At 42.2% G+C, this 12,177-nt stretch overlaps 1 pseudogene; it reads right to left on the bottom strand.

The window, feature by feature from the left end:
* Positions 1-6,575: 6,575 nt before the first annotated feature.
* On the bottom strand, positions 6,576-6,694 carry LOC134946024 (5S ribosomal RNA; annotated as a pseudogene).
* Positions 6,695-12,177: the final 5,483 nt, after the last annotated feature.

The following is a 12,177-nucleotide window of genomic DNA, read 5'->3' as shown; positions in this document are numbered from 1 at the left end:
TGACATAGTGATCTGGATGGGGACTTAGATGGTACTCTTACCCCTGGTTATGACCCTGGAGTTAGTCAGTGCTTGGCAAAGTATGAGGCTGGTTCAATAGGTAAGGTAACAAGACCTCTCACGTGTTTCCAGTAAATCATGGCAGGTAGACCACTGCTTCCCCTCACAGCCATTAGAGTGTGACTCATATCAATCATACTGTCCTAACATCAGTTGTAATATGGCGGGACTGGCGGAAACATGGTCAAACATTGAGGTGTAATGTAATTAACTTTAGAGTATAAAGGGCACATCAGCAGCTGAAATTCATCACCAACTTGTTGAAGTGTCTGGTGATAATGTCACAGAAACAGGTTTGGGTTTGGTGCACTGCCTTGATAATGGCAGGATAGACTTTCAAGATGAGTAGCAATCCGGCCAGCCAAACATGTCCACCACAGTCTAATGGCTGTGAGATGAAACAGTGGTCTACCTGCTCTGGTCTGGCAGGAAAGTAGAATGAAATAGAAAACATTAAACACGTGAGAATTCTTATTACATTACTTATTGAAACACCCTTATATATTCATAGTTTTCAGCATAACATTTAAAAAAAACAATAACATTGTGGGAATTGCCTCAGATTACATAAAAACAATTAAATCAATATAAACATATTAATTAAATATAATTATTTAATGCAACCCATAGAAAAATCATAATCTTCGGAAGTCACTAAGCAATTGTGAGTATGCTGAGATTGGCCAATTGTTGTTTACTAAGCGTGTCATCGGCAGCACAATAAACAATAAATGTTAAAAATGAATAACTATACATGATGCAATTTTTTCAACATTCTACAAATGAGTTAATACACAAAATCTGATCTAATAATTGATTTAGCAAAAAAAGTTTCAAATATATTTCTAATGTACATGACCAACAATTCTAAAACACAGAATGGGTAGCTTATTGCTAATACTTGTCAAAGCAAAGGCAGATATGCTGCATAAATATTGGAAAAAAGATTCCACCTGTGTGATAATGTATTTCTGTAGACATTATAAAGGTAAAAATAAATAAATAAGTAACTATAATATTGGGAATACGATAGCCAACATAAAGGCTCCAAAAGTTATTATACAGTCACCAAGATTAATCTTCTGAAACATGAATAAAAATTATAAAAATAACTAAATGAGATGCAACCATCTTACACTTTCAGTGCTTGAAATGACCAACAGGAGGGTGAATAGATTTAATATGCATGATTCCCCTATCATTTCATTTCAGTATGTTGTATTGTGCATAATGGATGTTGTATTGGCAGCTTACATCCCACATCAGGGGATGATAATGGTGATAAGACAGATGGTGGAATGGTTCAATGAGTACAGCATCAAGGGCAACTGGAGGCTCCAACATGTCTTTGACATAAACACAAAAAGCTTAATTGGGGCTTATTTTCTACTTGTTTATGGGAAATTAAATCAGCATTGCAGTATTCTTGATTTACATTGTAATACTAATCATTTTCAATTTTAAATATATTCAGTTTGGTTCATACAGAGTACATAGTTTTGTGGTATATTATATAAGTATATAGTTTTTTTCAGCTTCAAGCTCAAACAGGTGAATTTAAGTTTGATTCCTTATATGTAAAGAAACTGTGGCGTCTAACTGTGTATTTTAAAATCAGAAGTCTTCCTGACTGTCACAATAGCAGCTACTAAATGAAAATCTGTTTCATTGAGAAAACCTGAGTATGGATTTATCAGCTACTCTAAAAAAATCATCATTACACGTAGGGTCATTAAAATACCCAACATAGAATGCAAAGGACAAAATAGGTGATACGCTGGTCAAGTCACAAGTCTACGCTGAAGATAAAAAAAAATGGCGTTAAATAAGGAATTCTATACATAAAATTTTATCTAACTGAACTGTGCAATATATTTCATTAGAAAAAGAATAAATTTCTTTGAACACATAAAAAACAATTCCCTACAAGTTCAGTATTGCATGGCTGGCATATCAGATCAAAGAGGATGCATTGAGAAAATGATAGCATTTTGGACAAATGTGATTACAGAAATACTGTGTGCATCAAGTGTGCCTGAGCAGCATAAACTCACCGTACTGGGAAGTCAGCATGTCCCTCAATGTATCACTGTGGACTGGAAGGGGTTAAGGTTTTTTTTGGGAAAACGTAGGAATGTGCTGCCTGTTTGGGATTGGTTGTGTTGGAAATAGAGACTGTACTGAGACAGTTATAGGATCCTGATATAGAATATTCTGTCTCTTTCCAGTTTTACGTTGGAAGTGATAAGTAGAGTGATCCTGTGCATTATTCTGTGATAATAATTTGCTTCTATTTCACTCTATCTCTTATTATCATTCTATCCTTATTCTATATATTCTTTCTCTATCTCTCTTTCTCATTCTACTTTAATTCTCTCACTTGTTCTCATTGCTGTATTCTTAACATGTCCAGTAGGCCCAGGCACAGTGTGGGTCTGCCCACGCGCTTGGCAGACTCTACAGCATGCTGGGTGGGTCGGTGCATGCCTGAGGCACCTGGGGTGAGAGGAGACACGGGCGTTCGGGGGCAGACTCGCCCTCCAGCATGCATGGTGCAGAGGGTCCCATCTCCATCTTCAGCACAAGCTGCAATGGTGGGGTACGCCGGTGATGGTCTGGGGCCGGCGGGAAAGAGCCATCAGCTTACAGGATGGGGTGCTCGGCCAGGGGCTCTGGCACCTGAGTGGACACTTAGCTATATGGATGGGGGGGGCCCATGGGGCCTGGCCAGGCCGGTGAGCACGCCCACTCCGGAGTTGCTAGGCAGGCCCAGTACCCCTCAGGGGGGCGAGGTGCGCAGGCTGGCAGTAGGTCTTCCTTGCCTGGCATGGTGGTGGGTCCTGTAAATGGTAGGCAGAGAGGCAGACCTCTGCTGGAGGGCATTGACATGGCACCCGCGGTTAGCCTAGGCACTAGTGGAGCCTAGCGTCGCCATGGTGATGTTAGTGCACAGGGGATTGGTGCAAGCAGAAATGGTCGGGACAGGAAGAGGATAAGGCACATACAGTCTAGGCTGAGCATGCAGAAGAGGATGAGGGCTCTACTGTAGTTGACAGTGAGGGCTCGTCAGGATCTTTGCTTCCGATGGGGGGTGGGTATACCATCCGTCGGGGTCAGAGGTTGTGTCTGGCATTGGACCAAAGGACACCGGTGGTGTTGGCGGCCCCCGCATTGGACGCTTTGGTATAAGTGGTCATTTTTAAGGCTGTTGTGTGGGCAGTGGCTCCATTGATAACCACTGTACCTGGTGGGCAAGGTGCGGCTTTGGGTGGCTTGGCTGATAGCATTGCGCCGGTGCTTACACCAGTCCTGTCCGCAACTGGGGGGAGCAGAGCATCGGCCCCGTTGCCCGTCCCGGGTTCGGAGGTTGACTGGGGTGCATGGAAACTATGTCTCTCTTGTTTCCTCAGCTGCGGACAACAGGAGTGAAATGGAAAGCGCGTCAACTTCCGGAGGACATCCTGAGGGAGCCGAAGTGGCTGGAGCAGCTGGCTGGGCTGGTGAGTCTTTATTGGACCCTGACGGAGTGTGTTTAGCCCGGGTAGTGGAGTGAACTCGAGTACACGATCCTACTTCTCTGGTGAGAGTCGGAGTACGGGTAAGGGCTCCAGCAAGCAGAGTAGGAAGAGGAGTAGGCATCGGAGCACAGACTCTTCCCTGGTCTCTATGTCCTCAGAAGGGGTATCCTCTTCCGATGGCGGAGTGCATAGAGTAAAGAGACGACAACGGCGCGGTCGCAGGTATTCCAGCTCATCTGCTTCGCAAGTGTTGGTAGAGTCGGACACGGTTGACTGTGTCAACACGGTAGTGAAGTTGAGGCCCGGGGCCCTGGACCGGATCCGTAAGGGTCAATATATTAATATTTTTGTGCTAATGAGTGATGACAGGGAGGCGTTCCTTGTGGTTAGGAAGTAAAGGCAGGGCAGTGAGGACGCTTTGCGTTTGTACCAGAACTGAGTTAGGTGTATGTTGATTTTTGCGGCATGTTATTTGGAGACGCGTCCAGATGAACATATGAATCTGGTATATTACCACTTTCTTATACACATGCTTTACACCAAGTATAAGGGTTCGGTTTGCCATTGTTATGACTTGGATGCGAGATTTATAATTTTGTGAAGAAGGATGTGGAATTGTATGTGGAGCTGATGCAAGGTGCTGGTGGTACAGAGGAAAGAGTTAGCGCGAGGCGATGGGCGAAGCAGTCTGGCTCTCACTATGTTAGTTTTTGGACAAGCTAATTGCACGCGGGGCATGGCAAGAGCTTTACCTTTAATAATGGTCAATGTGAGTTGGGTGGGAAGTGTCGTTTTCGACACTCCTGTATTAGATGTGGGAGAAGCCATGAAATTAAGGACTGCAGCAAACCTTGGACAGGGGGGGCTGCCTCGCCGGCGACTCAGCAAGGCTGTGGGCCAGCGGCTCCAGTCGTTGGGCATAGCCCCCTCCCCAATTAAACTGCAAGAGTTATCACCCTGGCTGCAGAGATATCCATGTTGGTTGGACGCAGAGTTTTTGCGGTTGGTGTTTACATACGGCTTCCCTTTGCCAATTTCTGGTCCTGTGGGTTGCGGTTCTGGGAAGAATTTGCGTTCTGCGCTGGATATTCCAGCAGTGTTAAGGCAGAAGGTTATGGCTGAAGTAGAGTTGGGTAGGATGATAGAGCCTTTTGAGGATTCCCCGGTGCCGGATTTAGTATTGTCGCCTGTCGGAATTGTCCCGAAGAAGACTGTGGGCAAGTTTCGGCTCATACAGCATCTTTCTTGCCCAGCTAGGATGTCGGTGAACGATGACATCCCAGAGGAGCATTGTAGGGTTGTTTACTTATCTTTCAGTTTGGCTTTGGACATAATTAGATCATCTGGTAGGGGGGCCTTAATGTGTAAGTTAGACGTCGAGTCTGCATTTCGTCTTTTTCCGTTGCACCCTTCTGCGTTTCGGTTCATGGGTTTTTGATTGGACAATGGGTTTTACGTGGATAGGTGCCTGCCTATGGGCTGCTCTATCTCTTGTGCATATTTTGAGTGATTTAGTTCATTCCTCCATTGGTGTTTGGAAGATGCTACTAGGGGATTACGCACTACTTAGATGATTTTTTGCTGGTTGGTCCCCCTGGGTCAGATCGTTGCATAAGGTTGCTTCATGGAGCTTTAGAATTATTTGCGGATTTCGAGGTGCCGGTGGTGTCTGAAAAGACTGAAGGTCTGACGGAATCTTTAGTTTACCTGGGGATACAGATTGATACCATGGCCGGGTTGTGTAGGCTACCAGAAGAGAAAGTCCAGCGGTTTCATGACGGCATTTTGTACGTGCTCGCAGCGGGCAAGCTTGCCCTTAAGCAGGATCAATTCTTGTTGGGTTTGTTTAATTTTCAAAAATATATAGGATAAACAATATCACAAGGGAGTGCTTATATATAAAATATTATAGAGGTTTCAAAAGAAAAAAAAGAAAGACTGTGTTGGGACACTTTAAAATTAAAACTTAACTTTTAATTAGTATATGTTAAAATTTATGGTACACAAACAAACACACATATAGTACACTAAGGGAGGTTGTGGATTTTAACCTTCCTCATAAAATGGCGCGAATCTGTAACCAAAATTGGAAACCAATAACAGATTCTGAAATATCAAAAACTAGGAGTAACACATTCTCCAAGAATTTATAAGTAATTTAGGTGTCAGTGGCAGCAGAGGTGAAAATATAAAAAATAGAGATTCCAAATAACAGAAAATTCAAATATGTAACACAGTGGCATCTATTATAGAAATTATGACTGAAAATTAGTCTAATTTAAAATGTCAACTGTGATGGTATTGCCTGGTAAAGATTAATTGGCCATTTAAAGAGCTATGATCATTAAAATAAATTGTGTACAGATCTCTGTCAGATACTTTGTAATAAAGATAAATAAACGGATGAAAAGGGTAGGGGTCAAATATTGCGCCACCACTTCTGCTGTTCACACAGAGGTGGTCATTCCGAGTTGTTCGCTCGGTAATTTTCTTTGCATTGCAGCGATTTTCCGCTAATTGCGCATGCGCAATGTTCGCACTGCGACTGCGCCAAGTAAATTTGCTATGAAGATTGGTATTTTACTCATGGCATTACCAGGTTTTTTCTTCGTTCTGGAGATCGGAGTGTGATTGACAGGAAGTGGGTGTTTCTGGGCGGAAACTGGACGTTTTATGGGAGTGTTTGAAAAAACGCTACCGTTTCTGGGAAAAACGCGGGAGTGGCTGGAGAAACGGAGGAGTGTCTGGGCGAACGCTGGGTGTGTTTGTGACGTCAAACCAGGAACAACAAGCACTGAACTGATCGCACTGGAAGAGTAAGTCTCGAGCTACTCAGAAACTGCACAGATAAATCTTTTCGCAATATTGAAAATCTTTCATTCGCAATTTTGCTAAGCTAAGATTTACTCCCAGTAGGCGGCGGCTTAGCGTGTGCAAAGCTGCTAAAAGCAGCTTGCGAGCGAACAACTCGGAATGACCACCCGAATCAGGAGTGTTTTATTACTGCACCCAATATTCCCTAGCGGTCTCCCATCTAGGTACTAATAGAGCTGCTCACTGCTTAGCTTCCAAGATCAGGCGAGATTGGGCGTAGCCAGTGAAATATGGCAGTAATATCACAAGAATTGTGAATGAGAGAGTGTTTGGTTATTGGCGCCCACCAGAAAAGAGGCACTTCTGCTGTCCAATATTTATGCACAGATTCTCTGTTGCTTAAGCATTGCAGAGAGATAATTAGCTGGCATTTGGATGAGAGAGTGCCAAAAAGAATGGATACAAGAAAATGTATAGGTTCAGGACCCGTCTTCTGCTGTCCACTGTCATATAATGATATAGCAGACAGTGGATGAGAGAGGCGGGTTGCCTTCGCCTGTAGAAAATTAATAGATGGAAAGTTATGAAAAATAGTGAATGAGAATGACACAATATTCACAGTATAAAACTACTACCAAATCATAATACTAATGATAGTTGTTCAAATACAGTATATCCTCTTAGGCAGAGTGGTTACTAATAGAGAAATTTGCTGTACATGATGCGTGGTATAACTGAAGAGCAAAAGTGAGCTACTATGGATATTATATGGATGACAACTGTTAAATAAATATCTCACAGTATATAATAATTCCTAAAAGAAATGGATGTTATGCTGATAATACACATGATAACTGCATAATTGCTTCAGAGGGGGGTAAGGAATCGGAGCAAAAAAATGGCAAGGAAAAATATTAGATTTTTAACTCTATAAATGGACCACGATAAGTAGAAAATTCTAAATAATAAATAATTTAGCAGCCCAAAATGGGCATGTATACGATACCAGGAGGTGCGTGGGCTGAACTGTGCACTGTTCAGCACCACTTTACACAGACGGTCGTTTCACCTGGAGGTGGCTTGTGTGTTTGTTTGTGTACCATAAATTTTAATGTATACTAATTAAAAGTTAAGTTTTTATTTTAAAGAGTGCCCCAACACAGAGTCTTTCTATTTTCTTTTGAAACCTCGATATGTATGGCTGACTCTGGGTGCACCACCAACAAAATCAATTCCTTGGATACCTATTTCAGGCATCTTTCATGTACATGCACTGTTGGTTTACAAGGGACAAATTTTATAAGAGCCCATTATGAAGATTACCTAAACAGTCCTGTGCAGCACCAAATTGAACTTTTTCTATATAAAATATTATGTCATAGACAATTTATTCATTCACATATATTAAAACATTTATAAATGCAGTGCATAGAATAAAATATGAAAAGTTAATCACTGCTATTAATAAACCACGCTACCATAGGATCTGTCCCACTTATATACCGCACATAAATGCACATCCAAGAATCAGTATATTGAATGATCCACTAGACTACTGAAAAAGGTATAAGTCCCAAAGCGTTCCAGAGGGAATATAAGGTGGATAATTGGCACTTACTGTAGCTGTGATACAGCTATATCGTAGAACTAGCGCTGTGCTACTACCTCCCCAACCACCGTAAAGTTGATGCTCACCACTGGTACCTTAAGGTCTCAGACGAGACCAGCTGTCAGCATACAGGGTCCATTGCAATGTGTGGGAGCGGCGGTGTTCAGCTCAGTTCACGGGGAGGGAGGGTGTCGCTCATGGCTGGGAGTCCACAGCAAGTGCCACTGATGCAAAGCAGGCTGTGCTATTGTGCTTGTAAGGATCCAAAAGGGGATTCAGGCAGCGTGGAGTATCCTTAGCACATTTCTCCATTAAAACAGGACCACATTTTTATCAGCCTTCTCCTGACAGTGCACCCGTTTGAGGACTAGCCGCTCATTGCAGTTGCACTTTGCGATTGTGGGGGCCTTGAAGAATTTCTGTTTTACCGTTGGTTTTAATTACGGCTTCTGCCGGCTAATGGAAGTTTTGTGTTTTTGCCTCAAGTCAAATTGGGTGATCCACTCACCCCTTTCCCCCCCTCCCCTCCCCTTCCCCAGTTAGGGGTGCAGGTCAGGTATTTTCCCTTACGATTACAAAAATTCAATATTATTAATCATATTAACACACTTCTTTTTACAGGATAGCAATTAAATCTGCAGGTGATTTGGCTGGTGGGCCACTCATATATTTACTGTTTTTCATTGTCCCTAGGGTCTAACGACTTAGTTCGATTTCCGGAGTTACAGGCAATGCGCTGGTAAGGGCGTAGTGGCCTCCGTTGGGATGGCATGAGGGATTGGCTGTAGTCTGCAGTAGAGTGATTCGGGAATCCGCTGTTTCTTGTGTTGCACGTGGGGGGGGTAACGATTTGGTGCACCGGACGGGTTTGGATATTTGTTTTTAAGATTAGGTGCCAACTGCTGGAATTGATGGCTGAATGTCCCTTTTGTGTGGTTTTATGGTTGGACATTGTTCTCCGGAGGATGTGGCGGGGAGCCTTTAACCCTGGGGCTATCAATTTGGTGCGGAGATGGGTGAATTCGGTGGTAGGTAGGGCTGTTCTCAAGCAAGGGGGTCAGGTCGTGATGCAGGTCGTGATGCATGGGAGGATCTCTTTCCGTGATCTGGCTCTGTATTCGTCCGTTGGGGTGCATTTGTCGGCAGCTGGGATGAGTATCTTTTTGGAAGACATAGTTAGTCTTTTGAGGTCTCTTTAGTTCCCTATGTTTTGGTTTTGGTGGCAGTGGCAGGTTTGTGGTAACCTGGCTGTTGGCCAGTTCAGAACGGTTAGTTAAAGTTTATGAGGTAAATGTTATTAAGTTTCAGGTGTACTTTTTCTTTAAAATGTATTTATGGGCACCACTGTACCAAGTGGGCCCATATGCTATAGTTAGAAAGCATATGTAGATATTTGGGCCGGTGGTCCAATTTTTATTCCGTAGGGGTGGAGTTTAGCTCCATCCCTACAAGTGGTGTGGTGGTCAGGGGTAGTGGCAGGAGGTCAACCCCTGGCCATGGAGGGGCAAATGGCCCATGGTTGAGTTGGAGTATCGATGTCAGGGATGGAGGCAGAAGGCTGATCCCTAAACATCGGGAGCAGAAGGCCCCCCAACACATATGTTTGTTATTGTTTATTAAGTTAGAAAAAGTTTATTTGCAGGAACTGTTCGCCTCTATTATGTTCATCAATATCTAATCGTTCTCCTCCCCGACACCCTAGTTAGAGAGGGAATTCTGCATTTGAGTTTTAGAGTTAATAGGCCTTCCTCTCAGTTTAAATAAAAAGTCAACCCCTTTCACACCACATTACAGTTGTCATGTCTTTATTTATTTAGATAAGTGGGCTTGAATGATGTGCGACCGTATCTGACGTGTTAAGTATAATATTTGTTTTAATAATATAAACATGTTACATAACAAGAATTTCTAAAAAAAAAGTGGGGCAACAATAACAAACTGTTTTAATATACTGTATATTATATTATTATACCCCTACCATAAACTTTTACACTTTTTTTGTTGTTTGTAATTGATGATTTATTAATCAATTTGCCCCAAAAATTGCCCTAACATCACAAAACATTTTCAAAGCCAAGCAGAGAAGACTCAATTTGTACTTGTAATATCTAAGAAGTTTTAGCCAATATATTTTTTGTTATATTGTATAAATAATCTACAAGACCTGGAACTATTCATACAAGGTATATCATACTATTATACACTTGTTAGTTTTCCCATGCATGCCTTGGGTCCCTGTGTGGCTTGTCTCCCATAGACTAACCTTTGTAGTCACCCAACATGGCTACCTCACTTGGTAGGCTCGTGGATTGGATGAAAAATACATGGATCTGACGATTATGCTAAGACCCTATGCCTAGCTTTAGGATTCTGCAACCACCCATTTTGTATCAACTCTTCTAGGGGTGACCCATTCCACCCAGGGCAATCTTATGTAGTGTGCCCAGGATGGCTGCCTCACCTGGTACCTTTCATGGGTGGTATATATTATCCAAAATTGTCTGCACCAACCCTGCATTATGCATACTTTGCTCTCTAGGTTGTTGTTGTTGTTGTTTTCTTTTTTCTGTAATACTGAATCCTTTGTACTATGTACTACCTTTCTGATGTCTGTAAAGCGACTTTGAGTCCTGATGGAGAAAAGCTCTTAATAAATACATTTTTTATTATTTTTAATTATTATTATTATAGTACTGTATGTGTTTTGTGCATCTGTGATGTTTGACCCACCATACAATCTAATTAAAATTTGGCAGGAAAATGGAATACATTATTAGTTTGGTTTATTTAACTAAAGAACGAACAGTGAAAAGACATTTGGAAATGATCTGCATTTATATTTTCTGTTGCAGAAACAGTACTATATCTGCTAATGGCTAATGGCTATTTCCCATATGGCAAGTCACAGCAGCACTTCTGTACAAGTTATGATTCCTACATACAACCATCCAGCATTACTTCTGGATTTTTGCTAAGGCAGCAACACTTTGCCAACTAATTTAATATTACAGATTAATGTAAAATGCCCATAGCTCTAAATCCCCCTCATTTATCCTGTACATTAAACTCATGACAGAGAGAAACCCTCAGCAGTCAGCACTCTCTGTTTTATACAAGATATATCTATCTCCTGCACACACTTCACTTTAATTACTGTATATATTTTTAAACCTTATGAAAAAATTATTATTATGCAATGCATACACATTTACTCAGGCTTACATTTCCTGGCCTGTTACAGGCAAAATTAAATATGTACGCTAATTTTACAGTAATTGGCATTGCTCTGAAATCTTTGCTTTAGTTTATTTGCAGTATCGGTTTATGTTGCATTGATGGCACAATGAGTGCATTCATTCTATAGGCGTTAATAATCATACTTCAAAAGGTGCTTATAAATGCGAGTATATAAAGGGATGTCGGATAGAACCTATTCATTAAGATGACCTCATACCCATATCAACAATAAAGTTAATTCATACCAGAGGTGAGTTTTATGCTCATGTCGCTTTTCCTACACTCAAATTATTCAGCCTGGTTAGAGGCTCCCATCTGTCATTTGCATTGTGGCTACCCAGTAAGTCTATCAGCTATCAGGGTTTTATATTTTTAGCCAATGAGCACTGGCACAGAAAAAGAAAGAAGACAGAGATAACTTTGACCCCTTTCAGACCGCAGAGAAAGGTCCCATACAGGATTTGTACACAGGTCCTTCACAGGTGTGACCCGGCTGAGACCCCTTTCCGACTTGCGGTCTTGGAGATGAGATGAACTCCAAGAGCCACTTTTTCCTATGCAGTGAACGGGTGTGCGACCTAGCTTCCCCTTTCAAACTGCAATGCAAGCCAGGTTGAACCCCCTACCCTGGTTGAAATACCAGGCCACTTGACCCAAGATATATATCTTGCCCCTTTCTGACTGCGCCGCAATCCAGGTTGCTGCGCGTTCATGTGCAATAACCCGGGTTATTGCTGGCAGTCTGAATGGGGTACTAAACATGTAATACCCCTTTTACACCGCACAAATATCCCAGTAAATTGCTGGGTTGATGCGGTTCGATGTGTGGTGGGAAAAGGATAAGTCCTGAATTCCTGGGTCACCTGACCCGGTATTTCTACCAGGAAATAACCCTGCTTTATTCTGGTCAGGTTTGGTGTGAATGGGTAACCTGGGTCC

This window comes from Pseudophryne corroboree, chromosome 7 (genome assembly GCF_028390025.1).
Source record: "Pseudophryne corroboree isolate aPseCor3 chromosome 7, aPseCor3.hap2, whole genome shotgun sequence".
NCBI classification, from domain to species: Eukaryota; Metazoa; Chordata; class Amphibia; order Anura; family Myobatrachidae; genus Pseudophryne; species Pseudophryne corroboree.
The sequence above is the reverse complement of the archived record's forward strand: the minus strand, read 5'-3'. Positions and strand labels throughout refer to the sequence as shown.